Genomic DNA, 21,293 nt, shown 5'->3' on the forward strand with positions numbered 1-21,293 from the left:
ATCCTCTTCTCTGTGCCCTTGGGAAGGTGGCAAGGACTGAAAGAGGAGGTAGAATCCACGTTCATTTCCCTCTATCTGATCTCTCCCAGATTGAAAAGTGTCTCAGCTCTTTCACTAACGATCCCACTACCTACAAGATAAGAGATTCCTTATCTTATCCAAGCCTATGACCTTACGTGTCATGATTTATATGTTATCCTCTCTTCCACCCTGACCTCAAATAAAAGGGAATGTGTTTTTCGGTCTGCTCAAGACCACGCAGATCAGGTCCACTTAACTGACACAACCATGCCCCCAGGCCCTGAAGCAGCTCCCCACAGAAGCCTGGCTGGGAATACCAGACTGACACTGACGTGGGTCACCGCCAGGGCAGGGCTCACTGAGACACTTCATCACCTGCCTCTTAGCTGGTCTCCAAGCAGCAGCCCATAAGGCAGTTAATTCTGACAAGCTGTGAGAGATCATCCAGTTCCCCTGAAAAATCCGGCCGCTTTCCTTAGCCATCTCACTGATGGCCTCCAGCAATACACTAGGTTAGATCCTGACTCTCCTGGAGGTGCCACGGTGCTGGCTACCCATTTCATATCTCAGTCAGCTCCTTATATCAGGGAAAAAAGGCCAAAAAAAAAAAAAGCAAAGGACGGTCCTCAGCCCCCTATCTGGGATCTGCTGAATATGGCCTTTAAAGTATTTAACAATCGGGAGGAACAGGACAGAGCAGAGAGGGAGCTCTGTGGTTGCCAGAAGGCTAAGCTTCAAGCTTAGATCCTAGTAGCTGCCTTGAGGCTGTCATGCCTTTCTCCTCCAATGACCACAGTGGCTGCCTCCCGACAAAGGACAACAATGGGCGCCATGGGCCCCAGTCAACCTCCATTGGGAGCCTGCTTCAAGTGGGGCCTGGAAGGCCACTAGTCCAAATGTTTCCCCAAATCCTGACCTCAGCCAGGACCATGCCCCATCTGTGACATCAAGGTCACTGGAAAAGTTGACTGTCCCTCCATGTCTGGCCATGGTGAGCCAGTCCTTTCAGTCCCTGCAACCCTATCACTGGCGGTCTAGGGTTTGGTGGCTGAGGACTTGTCGACCCCAATAACCTTCGAAGAGCCCAGGGTGACGTTCAAGGTAGCAGGTAAGTTCATCTCCTTTTTGGTCGACACGGGGGCTACCTTCTCTGTCCTCTCCTCCTGTTCCGGTCAAACTTACCCTTCTCAGATATCAGTTGTGGGAGTTGACAGCCAACCCTCTCAACCTCAAGCTGCTGGCCCCGTCCTTTGTCAAACAGACAACAAGCCCTTAGTTCACTCCTTCCTAGTCATGCCTTCTTGCCCCATACCACTCCTGAGTCATGACCTCCTAACCAAACTCAGGGTTACTCTCTCATGGTTCCAAGACCCTAGGGCTGCTCTCACCCTCCCACTGCTCCAAACATCTCCCAATCCTTCTCAGAACTACCCGCTCTCTCCTTCCACTGTCGACCCTGTGGTCTGGCAACCTCTACCCCGGTTGTGGCCACTCACCAACCCCTACATGGGCAACCCACATCACCCAGACCAATTTCTATATACAGCCTCCCGGCTCACTATAGTCCTTTCCCAGCCACATTGGTTACAAGTTGCAGGACAACCTCCTCTGTTTTACAACCTCGGCTGCAACCTCTTAAATTGTAATGCAAGTTAATGCAAAGAAAAAGTCTTCTCCAAAACCACTGACCCCACAAAAACTCGAGAGGAACATGTCTTTTCATCCACTGATGATAAAGAACAACCACCACCATATGCCTGGGCCCCCTGGAGGCCCCCCTTGTATCCTCCTCTGCCAGTCTGGAGCAGATAGGCTCTCTAGCTCCCCTTAAGAGAGACTCGGGGGCCAGTATATTACAATCCAAATGTGACTCTCCAAGGTGGATAGAGGTTATTCAAAGGCCAGCCCTTCTTCACCACGGACCTGCTCAGCTGGAAATTCCGCACACCTTCCTACTCCAGTAAGCCCTTAGGCTGTTATCAATCTCAGTCGCACAGCGAGCACTCCTAGGTATCCAGTGTCCCCTCGAAATTTTTGCAGCTTGGGATTCTTACACAGTGTCAGCCCAGCTGGAATGTCCCCTTTTAAAAATTGGCTACGGACACAGCCACCCACTCCACCTCCTCCCCTAATACAAACCCTTCAGGTTACCTTAGCCAAATTGGAAAGATGAATATCTCCCAACAGATGCAGGCTTTGGACACCATTCTCTGCCAATTAAATCACTGGGGACAGGAACAAAAAGCTACAACAAATATCTACCTTAAATTTGTGTTTTTTCCATCATTATTTAGATGGTGTTAAATTTCCTTATAAATTTAAGGTTTTGCTAAGTTTAGTAAATGCAAGTGAGGTGAGGTATGTGTGTTTACAAAAAAAAAAATGTATTGAAGATGGATATTCTGAAGGTCCTTAAGGTAATTAAAATAGGATGGGTAAAATGAAATGTCATTAGAAAGAAAGAAGGCAAAAGAAAGTGTTGAAATTCTGAGAGAGAGATTTTGGTGAGAAATCATGTGTACTCAGGTGTCTCCCCCTCCTCCAACACATTCATGGGCTTACTCATCTGACCAGCAAAACCCCCTTAGACTGATTCTTCGTCAGCCAGAGCTGGGGTCAGGACATCAGAACTTGGACCTGCTCTCCCTTACTGCCATGGATACTGCCCCTAGTAGGCCCGGTGATAATGATCATGTTTTTCTTTGTTTCTATACCCTGTTTTCTCCGCTTTATCCAAGCAAAGCTCTCTGAGATGAACCTTAGCTCTCCCAGACCCAGAAAAGCCATTCCTGTTATTTACAGATGAGCGACAGGGCGTTGATCCAGGGATTCTGGTCCAACCCACCAGGCCAGTCCAGCAACAAGTTGCTTATCTCTCTAAACGAATGGATCCCACTGTAAGAGGATGGCAGCCCTGCCTGCGTGCACTTGTGGCCGCTGCTCTCCTCCCTGGACAGCCCTTAAAACCCACACTGGGTCAACCTGTAAATGTTAGTTCTCCACATTGGCTCCAGGACCTACTCACTCACCGGGCTCTCTCCCTCCTAACACCCTCTCGTGGGTTAGATGTCCACACTCTCTTTGTCAAAAATCCTCTCATCTCCCTCTCTCAATCCTCGGCTCTCAATCCTGCTAGGCCTCACGATGTTCCACTCCCTAACGCAGATAACACCCTCTTCTTACTATGGTAGACACCAACACCAGTGGGACAATGGACCTGCCTTTATCTCAAAGATTACTCAACAGGTCTACTGCTCCCTGGGCATCACCTGGAAACTACACATTCCCTCCTGACCGCAATCCTCTGGTAAGGTAGAACAGGTAAGCAGTCTTACCAGAGACCCCCTAACCAAACTCTCCACTGAGCTGCGCAGATCCTGGGTGGAGCTGCCCCACTGGCTTTAATGCATATCCGAGCACCCCCTGGGGCCTCTTGTTCCTGAGCCCTTTTCCCTTTAGCCTCCTCATCATGCTCTGCCCTGGCAGACCTCCTGAGCATCAGCAGCCACAGCAGTGTGAAGAGGGTGCATCCCCTTATTTGAGTCTCATTTTACAGAAAAGGAAATGGATTCCTTGAAAGGTGAAGTGACTTGCACATGTCACACAGCTAGTGGGTGGCAGAGCTACCCAGTGCAGGTCCATTACTCTGTGACCCATGCTCTGGACCATTTTTTTTCTTTTTTTAAAAAAAAATATTTATGTATGCATACAAGAGCTGGGGTATAGGTCAGAGGTGTGAGGGGTAAGAGGACCCACCAAAGATAGAGTGGGGAGCAGAACAGGCAGATCCACTAAAATACACTGCTGTGGGGAGCAGCGGGTGAGATAGGAGAGACCTGCTGTGCCATGTGGGTCACCTCCCTGGCTGGCTGGGGAATTGAACTTATGCTACAATGGCTGTCCACAGCCTGATAGGGCTGTCTTTAACCCCTGTGCCACCAGGGAGGCCCCTGGACCATTTTCTAGTTGTTTCATGTGCTGCCAGTGAGAGAAGGTTTGTTGACAAGGCCTTGCAAGGAGAGCATACCAGACTGGAGGACCAGGGAGTTTTCAGAAAGATAGAGAAAAAAGGATTCATAAAGAATCCGAGAACAGAGGACAGAAGGAGCAGAAAAGGAGTGTTTTGAAAACCTCTGGAGGAGGGATTTTCATGAAAAAGGGAGTAAAGTTGAGTAATTGGGGCTTGGGGGTTCAATACTAATCACTACACTGCTTTTATGTTTGAAAATGTTTACAATAAAAAGTTAAAAAATAAAAAGGTAAGGACTGCGGGCAGTTCTGTCTGGTGCCTTCTCTTTAAAGTTAAGGTTCTGGGCCTCCCTGGGGGCACAAGGGATTAGTCTTAGCACTATGAAGCAATCCACAGCCGCTGCAGCAGAAGTTTGATCCCAGGCCAGGGAGCTGACCCACATGGAGCAGCAGACCTCTCCTCTCTTGCCCGCTGCTACCTTCAGCAGTGTATTTCAGTCAGTCTGCTGTTCTGCTCCCCACTCTGTATCTGGTGTGTTTAATCCTCTCACCCTCCCCGTACCTGTGGCCTACATCCCAGCTCTTATATGCATAAATAAATAAATCTTTAAAAAAATTAAGTTTCTGATTTCAGGGATCAGTTTGCTTGAACTGGAATTCTGGCTTTGCCTCTCCTGCTCAGTGATTTGTACTACCTAGAAGAGCCCTAACCCACCTGGACAGATCTTAGGGACATCTTTCTGAGAAAGGAGCCTCCTGGGCCTCCCTGCTGGCACAACCTATGAAGCTATCTGCAACCACTGCAGCACAAGTTGGATCCAGGCCAGGGAGCTACCCTGGCACAGCAGACCTCTCCTGTCTCACCTGCTGCTCCCCTCAGCAGTGTATTTCAGTAGATCTGCCTGTTCTGTTCCCCACTCTGTCTCTGGTGAATCCTCTCACCCTTCCCACTCCCCACCCTGCGCTGCACCTCTGGCCTATACCCCAGTTCTTATTTGCATAAATAAATCAATCTTAAAAAAAAAAAGAAAGGTGCCTCCTGGGTAATATGCACTGGAAGAGGGGAAGAAAAGGCCATTGCAGGCAGAGGCAATAGCAGGGGTGCAAACAGAAAGGCAGAGCCAACTTGGGGTGCTAGGGAAGCCAGCAGAGGATTTGTGTTGCTGGAGAGAGAGTAAGAGGGAGGGGGCAGGGAGAGGATGGCAGGGCTGGGTCAGGCAGGGGGTTTCATTCTGAACGAGGTGGCCAGTCACAGAGGGGTTTTGAGCAGGGGAGTGATGAGTCAGCTTAACATTTTCTACAACATATTGTGCTATACAGAGAAAAACAATGAGCTAAATAAAACAACAACTTTGAGACCATAAGACCAATGAGTGGTTAGACAGGAAAGCAGAAGGGGGGCAGTGTGTAAATCTGGTCAAAAGGGAAAATTGTAGGGTGAAGGATAGAAGTAGACTTTTAGTGGTGGGACTTAATGTGGTATATTTACATGCTGATTTTTCTTTTCTTTTTAAAAAGATTTATTTATTTACGCATACAAGAACTAGGGTATAGGCCAGAAGTGTGGTGGGGAGTGGTGAGAGGATTTACCAGAGACAGAGTGGGGAACAGAACAGGCAGATCTACTGAAATACACTGCTGAGGGGAGCAGCAGATGAGACAGGAGAGGTCTACTATGCCATGTGGGTCAGCTACTTGGCCTGGGATCCAACTCATGTTGCAGTGGATGGCGATCTTGCTTTATAGCACTATGTCTTTAACCCCTGCACCATCAGGGAGGCCCTACATGTTGATTTTCAATGAATGCACACCTGAATTTTATGTGATGTTACATTGCAATGCTATTTCAATAAAAATAAATTTAAAGGGCCTCCCTGGTGGCACAGGGGTTAAGTCTCAGCACTGTGTCTTAGACCCTGCAACAATAGAGGCAATAGCAGCTATCCTCAGCCACTGTAGCCTGAGTTCCAACTCTGTCCAGGTAGCTGATCCACATGGCACAGCAGACCTCTCCTGTCTTGCCCACTGCTCCCCTCAGCAGTGTATTTCACTAGATACACCTGTTCTGTTCCCCACTCTGTCTCTCATGAATTCTCTCATCCCCCTGCACCTCTGGCCTACACCCCAGTTCTTGTATGCATAAATAAATTTTAAAAAATCTTTAAAAAAAGAAAATATATATATATGTATAATAAATTAAAAAAAAAAAAACAATGTATTTTGCTTTCTTCACTAGAGCACCCTGGTGGTGCTACAGGAGGACAATGCAGTGGCAGGGGCAGTAGTTAGGAGGCTGCAGGTGCTCAGGCAGTACAACAAGGCCAGGACTAAGGCAGTGACATGAAGGGTGGAGGGGCAAGGACACAGAGGGGATGTATTTAGCAGGGAAATGGTGTGACTTGGTGCTTGCTTGGATGTGTAAAGGAAAGGAAATGGATATCTTGTCCCTGCTCCATGATTAGGGGTTCCACATCCAGCCCACCCTGTCACTTCTTCCTTCACTAGACCTGCTCACCTGGCAGATGTAACCATTGGGCTGGGTCAGGCAAGTGGCCCCATGTTGGCAGGGCCTGGATTCGTAGGGGCTCACCCTATCCTGGCACATGCTGCCTTGGAACCCATGTGCACAGCAGCAGACATAAGAGGGGCTACTGTCCATGCAGAGGCCTCTGTTCTAGCACAGGGAAGACACTTATGGAGAGATACTAACGGGGGTCTGTGCCTGTGGAGAGATACCAACAGGGGTCAATAAACCTAAGTGGACACAGAAACAGTAATTCCAAAGGGCATCTGCACACCTAATTTTATAGCAGCACTATTTACAATAGCTAAGCTATGGAAACAATCCAAATGCCCCAAAATAGATGACTGGATCAAGAAGATGTGGTACATATACACTGTGGAATATTACTCAGCAATCAAAAAGATGAACACATGCAGTTTGCAGCAACATGGATGGAGCTAGAAGGAATCATGCTCAGCGAAATAAGTCAGAAAGAAAAAGAAAAATACCGGATGGTCTCACTCATAGCAGGAATTTAGAAAACCTAAATAAGAGACCAGGAAAAAGACTAATCAATCTAATCAATACAAAATAAAAATCAAAATCAACAAGCAACTATAAACCAGAGACACACGGTGGGGGGGGGCGGGGGGAGTGAGGGGGGAGGGAGGGATGGGGAAAGGAAGGACTAGAGTCAAAATAAGTGGGGAGGTGCAATTGTATGGGGAATATAACCAAAACAAAAATGCATACATTGTGCAAAGATGAAAAAACATGTAAGAATTATATAAAATAAAATATATATAAAAAAAAAAGAAAAAACCTAAGTGGGGTGGAGGGTGTCTCCGGTGACACAGTAGGTTGAGTGCAGCGCTGTGAAGCTGTCTGCAGCCTCTGAAGCGTGGGTTCGATTCCTGGCCAGGGAGATGCCCACAAGGCACAGCAGACCTCTCCTGCCTCCCCCTCAGCAGTGTATTTCGGTCTGTCTGCCTTTTCTGCTCCCGGCTCTGTCTCTGGTGAATCCTCTCACCCTCCTGCAGTTCTGGCCTGTACCCCAGTTCTTGTATAAATAAAATAAATTAAAAAAAAAAAAACAGCTAAGTGGGGTGGAAGGATGCTCAGGGACCCAGACTCTGGCAGAGAGGCACATGGGGCCACTCACATTCCTGGACTAGAAGGAGACCTCTCTCTGCTGGAGGAGCCAGTTACTTCTGATGCTGAAAAGGTGAAAACATCAAGCTCCTTCTCCAGCCTGTTCTGCCAGAACGGAGAGAGGTGCTTCTTTTAAGCCTATCAGAGCATTGTAAGCAATGAGTTCTCTTTTTTTTTTTTTGGGGGGGGGGTCAACCACTTTATTGAGGGACTTCGAGGGCGGGAGGGCGGGGGAGGGGGTTGGGGGCCGAGGTCCGACGTCCGGGGCCGCGGGGACCTCCCCGGCGCGGAAAGAGCAATGAGTTCTTGTAGTAAAACAAGTCTCAAGCAAGAAAGTACTAAGGGAACTTCAGATAAGGCCATGTGGCTTAATTGAAGGCCTCAGACCGTCCCCTGAGTTTTGTAGTTTCTGATTCTCTCACTGATTCCCAAAGACCATCCCTCCCTCGGCCCCACCATCATCTTTGCTGAGTTCATCTCACAGCAACCTTATTTAAATAATGGGGCTATTCTTTTACAAGGGCCTTGGCAGAACATCAGAGAGAGTGGGGAGTGGAGAAAAGTGTTGAGTGTAGTAGGTTAGGATATGAGGATAATGCAGAGTTGGCCCCCACGCAGTTCTGTCCTGGTGGTTGTGTTAAACCAGAGTCCTATGGAGGGGGCTTATGGTCTTGTGTTGAATGTGGCGCTAAGGGCACATGTCAGGCAGCTCGTGGTGTTAAGCTGTAGCATCAATGACTGGTTGGTCTGTCTGCTTTGACTCTTGGTTGTTTTGGCCAAATGTTGTATGTGGACGCCCTTAGGTTGGGGGTAGAGGAGGACAGACATCCTTTTCCCTTCGTCTGCTCCCCAGTCTGTCCTCGGGTGGTACCTTGGCTCAGGGCAGCCTTCTGTCAGGAGGACAGCAGCAAGTAGCAGAGAGGCCCCGTCCATCCCTGGATGTACAGGCACTGGAAGGAGGGACCAGCTTGGAGGCAGTGGGCATGGAGGGGACAGGGCTTCTGGGCACATAAGTCCAGCAGTGTCTGGCATAGGGAGGGAGCATGGGCAGAACAGTGTGTCAGGTTGGCAGACCCAGACATAGGTGCCAGCTCCTCAGGCTCTTTCACCTTTGAAACTCTCCTGGATGCCTGGGAACAGGCGCCCTTCCCTCATTTCCATTCATACCATGTCCCAGAACAGCCTCTGGGGTCAGGAATCCTCTTAGTTTTTAAACTCCTCCAGCTAGACTTCAACCCCTAGATTTTGAAAACTTTCATGTGGAAACATTACCCCAAGCTGCCTTGCTTCCCCCTTTTAGTACCTGAGACCCTCTCCCATGGGCCCTGCAACACCTTCCTCCCTCAGCACCTGCTCTGACCCTCACCTGCAGAGGCTTCCTGTGTAGCCAGGGGGTAGAGGCAGCGGGGACCCTGAGGGCCATCTTGACAGGTCGCCCTGTTCCTACAGGGTCTGGACAAGACAGAGACAGGGCACAGTAGGAGGAGGGTCTGGGAAACAAGGGGGAGGGAATGGCTGATGGGGGAGGCATCCCTGGGAGGTAGGAGCCAGAGGGAAGAAGAGAGAGGCTCTGGGGTGTGGGATGGGAGGTGGCCTGGAGGAGCCTGGGAGGAGAGGGAGAGGGTGAGGAAAGCTGGGAAGGCTGAGGGGCTTCCTCCCTCCCGTCCTCGAGGGGTCTGTGTGCCCTGCTCACCTGTCTGCACAGCTGGGGCAGACCCTTCCCTCACACCACAGGCCCTGGAAGCCTGTGGCGCAGAGGCAGGAGGAGGTGCCAGGCCTGTTCACACAGGTACCCCCGTTGAGGCAGGGTGCTGGAGAGAGGGGGGCTGTGAGGGGGAGGTTCCCAGCCTGTAACCTGGCCTTGTGGCCACAGCACACAGGTCATACTCCCCACCCCTCCCCCTGCCTCCCCACCAAAACAACAGCTCCCTGTGTCTCATTAAATTTGTTTGAATGTGACACAGACACAGCTCCTCCAGCCGGCTGAGGCCCAGACGCTCTAACACTCACCGGAGGCACAGTGGTCGGTGCTGGTCTGGCAGCGGGTCCCAGTGTGGCTGGGAAGGCAAGTGCAGGAGTAGCCGCCAGGGCTGGGGCTGCAGGAGCCGCCATTGAGACAGGGCCCTGAGTGACAGGCTGTCACCTCCTCACCACAGGTGGGCCCTGAGGGAAATGGGGGGTGTCTGAGACAAGAGACCCTTTTCTCCCCTCTCCCCACCCCCATCGTTCAGTTTACCATTTCTCGCACATCACCCGTGTCCCTGCAGCCTGTGCCCAGTTTCCTGGGTAGTGACCGAGACCCAGAGCCCCTGGGACATGTGTTTCCACCACCTTGCCCTTGCCTCAGGGTGACCAGCCCAGGTGCACCTGTGTGGGGAGGCCCTCACCTGTGTAGCCTGTGGGGCAAGTGCAGTTGTAGCCAGAGGGCTGGGGGTGGCAGGTTCCCCCATGGGCACAGGGTGTGGAGATGCAGCCCCCCAACTCTTCCTCACACTCTGGTCCTGTCCAAGCCATATGGCACACACATGAAGAGCTGCTCGCAAAGAGAAAGAGGAGGTTTTTTTAGTTTTTCTCTTCTCCCCTCCCCACTGACCAGACTCCTATGACCTCTTCCCCCCTTTATTTGACCCTGAGACTGGCCCCTGAGACTGTGGTTCCAGCCCTGTCTCTCTTTGTCCCCTCCCCACCTCGCTCATGCTCTTTCTCTCTGTATATGTATAATATATATCTAGTGCCGGGGGCCTTACTGCCCCAGCCAGATAAGACACTGGCAAGTAGCTAAGAAAAAGGGCCTCACAGCGTGGGGCTGAAGATTCCTTGTGCCTCACACCCTGGGGCTGAAGATTTCCAAAGAGCCTCACACCATGGGGCTGAGGATTCCTTGTGCCTCACACTGTGGGGCTGAAGATTTAACTTCCCTTTGTTTTTTGTTCTTGGTCATAAAGAGAGAAAAAAGTCTTCAGAAAGTACATTAGACAATAAATTATATGTATCAACATACTGCAAGCAAATGGCATGGAAAATTATCTGTTTAGAAATTAGTTATTAAATAATTTGGCCCACTTGACAATGGTAGACAATTTATTGAATATGCCTGACAAGCAATCCAGCACAACAATTATAGTAAGCCCTTCTTTTGCTTTTTTTTAGAAGTTTCTTAGGAAAGTTTTTAAATGAAGTTAACTGTGTTAAGGAGTTTCTGGGTAGAAAAGTTCTGATAGCTGAGAAGCAGCTGGTCTCCGGCCGAAGGCCATATGAATAGAAGAGTCTTTTCATGCTTAAGCTTTAGCTGATAGGGGTGTACTGGCAGCTATCCACTGTCTTAGGTATTTATCTAGACAGAAATAATAAGTTTTAGTGTAAGGTTTAGTTTTTTTATCTATTAACCTTGAAGGTTGCCTTCTTGCTGAGAGCACATAGCAGCCAAAAGTCTATGGGAAAAGAATGCACTGATTGTTTCTGCTTTGCTTCTATGCATATGATGATGTCATCTCACTGCTTGCTAAAAAATGAATAAAGACTTGCTGAGACCTTCGGGACAGACATACTAACACAAGACATTGCGTGTGTCTGATCCATTCCTCAATTGCACTGACGCCGTCCCATCCTTCAGGAACCCTTGACACCCAGTTTGCCGAGGCTGGTCTGTGGCAATCTAGTATATCTAATACATAGCTAACATATAAAAATATGTCTTTCTGTAATCCTTTTATAACATGTCTGTTGTATGTCTTTCCTCATTAGAATGGAAGGTACTTACAGGGTTTGAGTGAATGTCTTTAAAGGGGTTGCATTCTCATTTTATTCCCAACCCTCTAACACCCACCAATGGCTTCTGCCCCACCCCCAAGGTGTCCACACTGCCTTCCAATGCACCCCTGGCTGACCTGTTGTGTTTTATGCTGTTCCCCCCAGTGCCTAGAACAGAATCCACACATAGTAGTTGCTCAGTAAATATTTGTCCACTGAAGGGTGGGTTGGTCCTGGGATTTAGGGTCCATCTTTCTACTCCGGCTCCCTCGTGCTCTCTCGCCCCCCTGGCTGTGTCCTCAGAGCTCTGCCATCCCCTTCCTCTCCCCATTGGTCATTTCCCACAGCCCGTCCCTCGATGGCTCCTCTCCTGCCCTACTGGGGAAGCCCAGTGGGAGGCTGCAAGCCAGGAAGCCTGGAGACGTTACCTGAGGCAGTGCCCATGGTGGCAGGTGCAGTTGTCCTCAGCGGGGGCACAGCCCAGGCTTCTGTCAGGGCAGAGGCAGGCTGACCTGTAAAGCCAGAGGGGCAGAGGCAAAAGAAGGCTCCGGGGAGATCGAGGCAGCTGGCTCCAGCAGGGCACGGGCCGCTCAGGCACTCGTCCACCTCCGCCTGAGAGCGAGGGCCTTGGAAGCCTGTGGCACAGCAAGGCTCAGGGGCCCGCACGAAGTCGCCCCTTGCCCACTCCCTTGCGTCTGAGCTCCAGTTTACCTGGGAGACACTCGCAGAGGAAGGATCCAGGCTGGTCCTGGCACTGCCTCCCGTTGGCACAGGGCGAGCTGCTGCACTCGTCCAGGTCCACCTTGCAGCGGGAGCCGGTGAATCCTGAGAGCAGGAGCAGGTGGGGGGTGGGGTGAGGGGCGTCGTTTTTTCTTTTAACTTTCCCTTGACTTTTTAGGGAGTTTGTCACAAATGTTTGAGTTTGACAGGTGTGATTTCATGGATTCACATGAAAAAGTTAGCTTGATATTTAAAGTCTTCCGGTATACAGAACTAACATTGCTGCACACTGCAATGGGGACAGTCTTGTGTCAGGTGGCCTGGTTGGGGTTTTGCATTATAAAAGCAGCCATTTGAGGGTGATTCTCCAGTAGTGATTTGTTTCAGGACAGAGTGTAACTTTATTCTTCATATAAATAAGAGATCATCAGATAGGTGCACTATGCAGAAAACACATTTCATTAAAAGTGTAAATACAAGCCCTGGCTCTTGCTCTTGCCAGGAAGGGGGAACCTGGAGGGCTTCCCAGAGGAGATGGCTGGTGTATGAGGGGTGGTGATTCAGAAGAGTTAAGGCTCAGCACCTGCCAGCTGTGTGACTTTGGGCAAGTCACTCAGCCTCTCCAGGCTCCAGTTCCCTTCTCTGTAAGAGCGGAGTAATAATGGAACCTGCTTCACGGCACCACTGAGAGGATAAATGAGATAATGCCTGAAGAGCACAGACCTTCATCCCCAACAAATGTTCAGAAGCATCAGTTATTATCAGAGCAGGTCCAGGGGAGTCAGTGAAACTGGAAAAGACAGGCCTGGGGCAGCATCCCCTGCCACCTCCACCCCTGGGAGCAGTGCCCACACCAGCCGGGACCTGGACATGCCGAGAGTGGTCAGAGGACTTTGAGGAGGGCAGGAGATGGGGGTGTTTGGGTGATTTGGCAGGACAGAGATGGGGGTGGGCATGTGAACAAGGGAAGGTTTAAGAAATGTAATAGAAGAGAGTTTGGGGAGCAGAGAAGGAGAAGCAGGGTCTCCTTGGTCAGGCTAGAGAAAGCTTCAAGTGGCCAGAGAGCTTACAGGCCCAGACTGTAGAGCTCAGAGGTGTTGGACAGAGGGGCTGGAGTGGAATCTGCACCCACTGGGCAGGCAGACGCACAGGAATCCATTTAGCAGGTCACTGCAGTCAGCCTGTTTCAGGCACGGAGCAGAGGCGCATTTGTCTGTCTCCACCTCGCAGAGCTGCCTTTCTAGGCCTGGGATCATGGGGGAGCGGTGCGGGTAAGGCCAGATGGTCGCAGCCAGCCTTGGCTGCCTGCCCCTCTGTCCAGGGGCCTGGCTCCCGTAACCAGTACTGCTCCTTACCTGCCCTGTACCTCCACCAGGCAGCCCGTCCCTAGGTGCTGTTCTGTGTGGGTTGGACTGAAAAAAAAAAAAAACCCAAGGCCCAGGTGCTTAGCTGTATGGTTCTGCCCCCTTCAGGTGTGAAAGCTCAGGGGCTGGCTATCTGCTCATAAGTGGGGGTGTGATGCTACAAGGAAGTGTATTTTGGGACCTTTCTTCATGCACAGAATGTGAGGCTCACCCAGGGGGCTGATCAGCATGGGGGTTCTCAAAGAACAGATGAGACAAATGGGCATCTGCTTGGAGGTGATTCATTCTTTTGGTTCTGTCTGTACAGGCCTCCCTCCTGGGGGACCAGGGATCCCTAAGGGGGGATCAGGCATTTGGGAAGCTGTGTGCTCCCATATTTGTCCTATTTCTTTGGGCTCATGCTGGTCTCTACTGTCTCACCCAGAACTGAAGCTAGATCAGACCTCAGCTGCCTCCCTTTTCTAGCTGTGGTGCCTGTCTCAGAAATTCCTTGACATCTACGATGGTCCTCGAATGACTAGACAAGTTTTCTCGACATTTTTCCTTTGATGTGGCTCAGTTTAGGAAGGTGGTGCAGTGTCATGGCAAAAACCTCTGAAGCCCTGAGTGTGAATCCTGCCTCAGCTGCTTACTAGCTGGGTGAACTTGGACAAGTTGCTTAACCACTCTCTGCCTTAGTTTCTTCATTTGTAAATGGGCATAGTAACAATGTTGACCTTTTAAAGTTATCATATTTATTTTCTCTCAAATTTTATCGACTTGCCACTCACTCACATATACACCCATATGGATATATATATATATATATATATATATATATATATATATACACACCTGTCCGTGCCTCACTCACACAGGTTATTGTGAAGAGCAGGTGATGCATGTAAGATGCTCAGGCAGCTCCTGACACACAGTAAACCACTATTTTTCTGGTTTCACTCAGCTCCCTAATACTGGCTGTGTCACTGTCTTGCTGGGGAGTTTTTGCTTCATAAAATTACCTTGGAAGCAGAGGTAGCCTTCAGCATAGATTGTCACTGAATTCAAGTACATGGCCCTTTGGGATTTTAAGGGTTTACTTTTGATCTCTACCAGGGAGTTTCCGTGATTAGGAGGAACATTCTGGGTTGACATGAGCAGAGACAACAGCATGAAAAGTTTGCTAATTGCTGTTCCGCAGCTCTTGACGGACCTCTGCGCACAGTGGCCCAGGTTGTGCACCTGCTATGATGTGCCATGACTGCTTTCCCTTCACCCCAGAACTGAGCAGTGCACAACCTTACAACCATCTGCGACAGCTCTTCTCGGAACCTTGGGGTTCCCAAAGTTTTCATCAGGGGACGGGGAGAGAAGTGTTTTCTGGTAACTGATCCAAAATGCCCTGAGACTATCTATGACCTGTATGCCTAGTGGCCCCCCCATATCATCCACCCAAGGCCCCAGCCAGCTGGTACCTGGTGGGCATAGGCAGTGGAAGGTGGCGAGCAGGTCCAGGCAGGTGCTCCCGGGGTGGCAGGGCTGGGACAGGCACTCATTGTGATCAGCCTCACAGTGGGATCCCGTGTACCCCGGGGGGCAGAGGCAGTCAAAGGAGCCAGGGGTGTTGAGACAGGAGCCCTCATGTTCACAGGGGCTGGCACCTTGCTGGGCTGGGGAGAGACAAGAGCTGGGAGTCCACAGGGCCTGATGGTGGAAGGGCAAGGAGTCCGGACCGCCGGGGAAGGGGAAGGTATGGGGAATGTGTGTGGCAGATGAGACCAAATTGGGTAAGGGGCCTGTGTCTGAGATGGGGCAGGATTAGCCTGGCCTGGAGGGCTGAACATTGGTGAGAAGACCATGTAGGGGAGAGATGCCAAATCTGACAAATTCAGGAAAAAGACATGTTTAAGTTTTTCATTTGAAAAACAATTAGCTTATTCCTCTGTGCAGTGCAGTGCCGGTCTGGGGGCTCAGGGGGGACCTGATGTGGGGGTGCCTCACCCATCTGACATTCGTCCAGATCCTGGTGGCAGGTGGGCCCTGTGTAGCCAGGCTGGCACAGGCAGAGTGCAGAGCCCGTCAGGGGGTTGGTGCTGCACTGGGCTTCCCCGTGGCAGGGCTGGCTCAGACACATGTCCTCCATGTGGCACAGGAGGCCTGGAGGGCAGGGAGGGAAGAGGCTCCTAGGTACCTGAAGCTCCGCTGCCCTCCTGGCACTTCTCTTACCGTCCCCACCCCCCACCCCCTGCACCCTCTGTGCTCACCAGTGCGGCCAGGTGGGCAGAGGCAGGAGAAGGAGCCCACGCGGTCAATGCAGGTGGCTCCTGGGGCACAGGTGGCAGCCGCACAGTCATCCAGTTTCCCCTTGCAGCCTGGGCCTCCTCAGCTGCTCACACATATACAATGGAAGCCACCAACCAAGTTCTGGCAGGTACCCCCATTTCTGCAGTGAGGGGGACCCTGAGTCTCACATTCATTCACATCTTCAGAGCAATCCCAGCCTGTAAGGGGATGGGGATGGGACAGGGATTGAGCTGGGAGCCCTCTGAGGGGTGGAGGCCAGGAGCTGGCCCTGCGGGGGAACGGTGCTGTGGAGTTGGTTTCAACAGCTCACCTGTCCAGGCCTCTGGGCAGAGGCAGGTGTAGGTGCCCAGCTCATCCTGGCAGGTGCCCCCATGCTGGCACTGGTGTCTGACACAGTCGTCTGGATTCACCTCACAGTCCAGACCTGTGAAACCTGACAGGGCGGTGGATCAGCTGTGGGTGGGGGGACCCACGGGAGACAACCTCCTGCCCAGAAATGAGGCCTGCAGAAGGGTCCCTGTGAGGACGCACCTGGGGCACAGAGGCAGCGATGAAAAGTGGACTCCTTCTTTGGAAACAGCTGGCAGGTACCCCTGCTGAGGCAGCCCCTGGAGGGGCATCGTCCTGGCTGGAACTCACAGCCGGCGCCCTCCTGCCCAGGAAGGCAGAGACCCTGGAAGGACCCCAGGGTGTTATGGCAGGTGTCGCCCTATGGGCAGCGGTCCGGGTCCCGGTAACACTCATTGACATTGTGTTCGCAGGCATGGCCCTCGAAGCCAGGCGGGCAGCGGCACTGGATCTGGGGTTACGTGGCCAGACACACCCCTCCATTGATGCAGGGGTTGGATGAGCAGAAGTCCCGAAGCTGGCACTGCTCACCTGAGGCAGAGGACAGAGTGTTTCCTGCTCAAAATCCAGCTCTTGGGACAGCCAGCGCTCACCCTGGGTCCTCCGTGGGGCCCATCTTCACATTCCCTTCTCTTTCCTCCCCGACCACCTTCGCCCTGCACCATCACCCCTTCTTGACTTCCCCCAATTCCTTGGGCAGATTCTATCTAGAATGACCACATTTTCCAAACTGAAAAGGCCATGTGTCTGCCCAGGAGGGTCTGGGACACAGGGTCCCTTCTGTGGTGGCCTCCGTGGGGAGGTGGAGGGCCCCCATCTCTGCATTCAGGGGTCTTAGCACCTGTGCCCCAACTGGCTGGTGTCATCCTGCTGCTCACCTTGAGCTGTGGATCTTTACCAGGGAGTGTGATCGCGTAGTGATAACTCACTACAGCCTGGTACCCCGGTGGGGGCAAGGCAGGGCCGATATGCAGGTACTGAGCTAAGGGAGCGCTTGCCCAGCATCACCCCTGTCCTCCTCACAGCCTCAGGACATCAGAGGACATCAGAGAGCCAAGATAGCTCCAGCAATGGCATGTGTCTAGTCAGTGGCATGCCTGGCGCTCGCCAGGGGACTAGGCCACCCCTGGTCCCTGCTCTGAAGCACAAGTTCTGGTGAGTTGTCTGTGACCATCTTCCGTTGTCACATGCTGTGTCTTCCCTGCGCCCCAGGCTTGGTTTCCTCGGAATTACCTGGGCAGTTAAAAAAATCTCCATGCCTGGGCCTGCCCTTGACGCACTAAATTAGACTCTGGAATGAAGCGCTGGTATTTTTAAGACTTTCCAGTTGATTGCTGTGTCTAATCAATTCTTCTCTCTTGTTTAACCTTAATGGGGGCACCCACATCCCAAGCACTTTCTTACCCATGTGGTCTTGGCTGCCAGGGCCAGTCCCCTCCATGCTGCTGGGGTCCTTGGTCCTCTGTGGGCTGCCCAGACCTGCTCAGGCCCCCTGGCCACTTCCTTGGAGTCTACAACCTGCCCGTCACTCGTCCTGTTCTCTTGCCCCAGGGCTGCACCCTCTCCTGGGATGGGCACCCCTTCCTCTCTCCTGTCACATGTTCCCCCACATCCCACAGCACACTTTCCAGGTGATTTTGTGAGCACCCCCACTCAGATGCTCAGGGAGCAGAGTCCTGGAGGTGCCTGGGTGCCAGGTATTAACCTAGCTTTTTTGGGGGGGTGCAGGGGAGGGGCCAGGGTGGCACAGTAAGGGGCAATGGCAGCAGCTTTTTACCGACTGTGGAACTACTTCAGTGTTTTAGCATGAGCATGACCACGCTGGTGACCGCAGTCTTGGGTAAACGGGTCACAACCGGATTTGTTGGTTCCCATGACCTCTGTCCTCAAAGGGCCCCCAGTCTCTGGCTCTGGTGCCACCTTTCCCACCCCACAGCCCAGCCCCTGCGCCTGCCTGTGCCCTTGCACCCCTGCCATATGCTCACCTGTCCATCCAGGTAGGCAGGAGCACCTCGGGAGGCCTGAGGCCTGGATGTGGCAGCGGCCCATTTTGGAACAGAAGGAAGCACAGGGGTCCTTGAGCGGGGCCTGACACCTCTTGCCAATGAAGCCAGAGGGGCAGGTGCAGAAGAAACTGGGGCCTGAGAGAGAGGGAAGACTGGGGGTGCCCTGTAGGGTGGGAAACAGGACCTGAGAGCTGCTCCCATTCTTGCAGGCCTGGGCATCCCGGCAGGGGTCAGCAAACTGGCATGTCTCACCCAGGAAGCCAGGAGCGCACCTAGGGGTGGGTGGGGAGAGGAACACTCCTATCAGTGCCCCTTCATCTTGTCTCCCCCTCCCTCCTGTGCCTTCATGGGTTTCCCTTCCTCTCCCCCACCTCCGTCCCGCTGCCTCCTCCCCACCTGCTCCTTCTCTGCTCCCCTCCTCTCTGGCCCCCACTCCAAGGCAAACTCACTGGCAGGTGCCTGGTCCCCTAGACAGGCTCAGGCAGGTCCCTCCGTTGGCACAGGGTCCTGGGGCGCTCCCGCAATGCAGCCCTAGGAGTGGACAGGAGGAGCTGGGATTAGGGAGCCCTGTGTCCACCCTTCCTCCTGGGGTGCTCCAGAAGGACCCATCTCCTTCACACCCCTGATCCTTGTCCCTGTGTGGCCCTTTGCCCAGCCCCCTAGATCCCAGCCTCTCGGTTACTAGTCCCCTTCCCCCCCTTCCTGTTTATTCTCTTGTCTCTGAGTCCAGCCTCAGGCTCCATGCCTCGGAAGTAAGACGACTGGGATCAGGAGGGGGGCTGAGGGCTCCTGGGAGGGGAATGGCTGAGACAGGGAAGGGATTTCCTCCAGGAAGGGCCCAGCTTCCAGCCATCCAGGGGTGGGGACAGCTGGGCTGGGAGAGGGACCTGGTGGGCCTTGACCTTCCGTCTCCATCTCCTGCTCCCATCCTATCCCCCTGGTAGGTGGCTGATCCTTCTCTCTCTCCTAAATGTGATTGTAAGAGCCCCCGTCCCTTAACTCCAGGGACAACTGGGTTCTCCCTGGCGTAGGCAAATCTTACCCACCCTCCACAGACCCATCCCTGGCACCTGGCCCAGAGCCCTGTCTGTGCAGCTCCAGGCAGAGTCCTCTCCCTGCAGCGGCCCCATCTGGAGGTGAGCACTGCCTCCATTCTGTGTCGCCTCAAATCCTGGGTTCAGGCCTCTGCCCCAACCACCATCATCCTGCTGAGTGGAAATAGGTACCCCCACCTCTCCCATCCCACACCTCACCTCTGGTCTTGACGACTGAGCAATATAGCAGCAGCAGCAACAGTGAGGGGGGCTGCATGCCAGAGCCCCTGCCCCAGCCCAGGCCCCTCCACCTCTGCAGGCAGGACCCGCACTGAGCTGCCACCTCTGCTTCCAGGCCCTTCCTCCTCCTGCTGGGCTCCAAGCCTCACGTCTGAGCTGATTCTTGAGTCACACAATGTCCTGGACACCCTAGTGATGGGGGAGGAACTTGTGGGGATAAGGGAGGGGCCTTCTGTCCCTGACAACCCCAGGGGAGGTGGGGGTGAAGGAGGATTGTGTGGTTGCAGGGCAGATGTTAGGAGAGGAGACTGGCTGGTGGGGTCCTGGGGGGCAATACAGCCCTTCTGCCTCTTCATGTCCCTTCTTTCTAGAGAGGGGGTTGCAAGGTGGCCTCCCTGTGCTTCGGAGCATCAGGACCTGGGAACAGAGGTGTGTGTAGGGGGTGAGAGATCCCCTTTTCCTCTTCCAGGAGAGGATGATTGTTTTGTGAGGTCAGGACAGAGTCATCTCAGAATCTGCAACTTGCCTTAAGTGGAAACCACTAACCTTGGCAGAGGGAACTCAGGAGACTTTTGAACCTTACTTTCACCCTCGTGGGGAACTTAGTTTTCTCTTTTAGGGGAATACGCAAGATGCTGGGCTGTTTTTTTTTTTTTTTGTGGGGGGGGAGGTCAAGGATAAATGAACATTGACAGCACAAAATTTTGTGTTCAGGATTTTCACGCAAACGCTGCATTTGCTTAGGTGGCTGCTCCCCTCCCCCACCAGTGTCTCCCTCCCTCCTCGGCAGTGTCCAGGGGCTGCAGGGGATTCATTGCTCTGACTCATCCCACCTTGGCCAGTCAACATGGGACAGCAAGGGGTCAGCCAGACCCTAGCTCCTCCAGCAGCACAGAGGACTGAGTGTCCAGTAGCCCGAGGAGAGCAGCCTCAGCCCCCCACGAGGCACCAAGGGGTCCAGGTGTCTTTCTGGTTGATGGATATACTTTGCCAGCCTCATTCTTCTTTTTAAGCCTTATATTTTGACTCATATAAACCGAAACTTAATAATACAATTTTAGATGATTTTTTTAAAAGATTTATTTATTTACACATACAAGAACTGGGGTACAGGTCAGAGGTGTGGGAGGTGAGAGGATTCATCAGAGACAGAGTGGGGAGCAGAACATGTGAATTGGCTGAAATACACTGCTGAGGGGAGCAGCGGGCAAGACTGGAGAGGTCTGCTGCACCATGTGGGTAGCTCCCTGGCTGGGGATAAAACTTGTGCTGCATGGTTGCAGATAGCTTCATAGGTTGCATCTTAACCCCTTGCCCACCAGGGAGGCCCAAAATTTTAGATAATTTTAAACACACAGAAAAGGGAGAATATTAAATAATTCTTGATATCTTTCACTGGGGTCACCCATTGATTCCATCTGACTCCATTTTTTAAAGATCATTATTTCTTTAAATGCACCTTCTTTTTTTGTGGAGCCATTTGAAAGTTCGCACAAGATGTTCTTATTCATGGATGTCCCTTATTCATTGGTGTGAGTTTCTTAAGAATGAGAACAGTCTTTTACATAACCATCGTGCAATCATCATTTCAGGAAACTTAGATAGATACAGCACTACTCTCTATAGTCCATATTCAGAATTTGCTAATAGCCCACAATGTCCTTTTTGATAAGTTTTTCAGGAGTTAATTCAGAATCTATGACTGCATTTATTGGTGTCTTTTCAAGCTCCTTTGATAAGCACCTTTGACTTACTTTGTCTTTCATTATATTGACTTTAAAAAAAAATTATTTATTTATGCATACAAGAACTGGGGTATAGGCCAGAGATGTGGGAGGTAAGAGGATTCACCAGAGACAGAGTGGGAGCAGAACAGGCAGATCTACTGAAATACACTGCTGAG

General features: G+C 51.9%; 1 pseudogene across 1 annotated transcript; it reads right to left on the bottom strand.

Moving 5' to 3' along the window:
- Window positions 1-1,055: 1,055 nt before the first annotated feature.
- LOC311167614 (neurogenic locus notch homolog protein 4-like) lies at window positions 1,056-19,427 on the bottom strand (annotated as a pseudogene). Its single transcript has 18 exons — window positions 19,370-19,427; window positions 18,566-18,647; window positions 18,096-18,388; window positions 16,294-16,641; window positions 16,073-16,195; window positions 15,723-15,959; window positions 15,460-15,615; window positions 14,934-15,128; window positions 13,248-13,361; window positions 12,107-12,220; window positions 11,824-12,030; window positions 10,033-10,178; window positions 9,656-9,808; window positions 9,339-9,456; window positions 9,012-9,097; window positions 8,517-8,670; window positions 6,506-6,681; window positions 1,056-1,184 (listed from the first exon to the last, which is right to left on the bottom strand). The product of its transcript is annotated as a neurogenic locus notch homolog protein 4-like (transcript).
- Between the last annotated feature and the right edge of the window lie 1,866 nt (window positions 19,428-21,293).

This window comes from Talpa europaea (assembly GCF_964194135.1).
Source record: "Talpa europaea genome assembly, chromosome: 2".
In the NCBI taxonomy this organism is placed as follows: domain Eukaryota; kingdom Metazoa; phylum Chordata; class Mammalia; order Eulipotyphla; family Talpidae; genus Talpa; species Talpa europaea.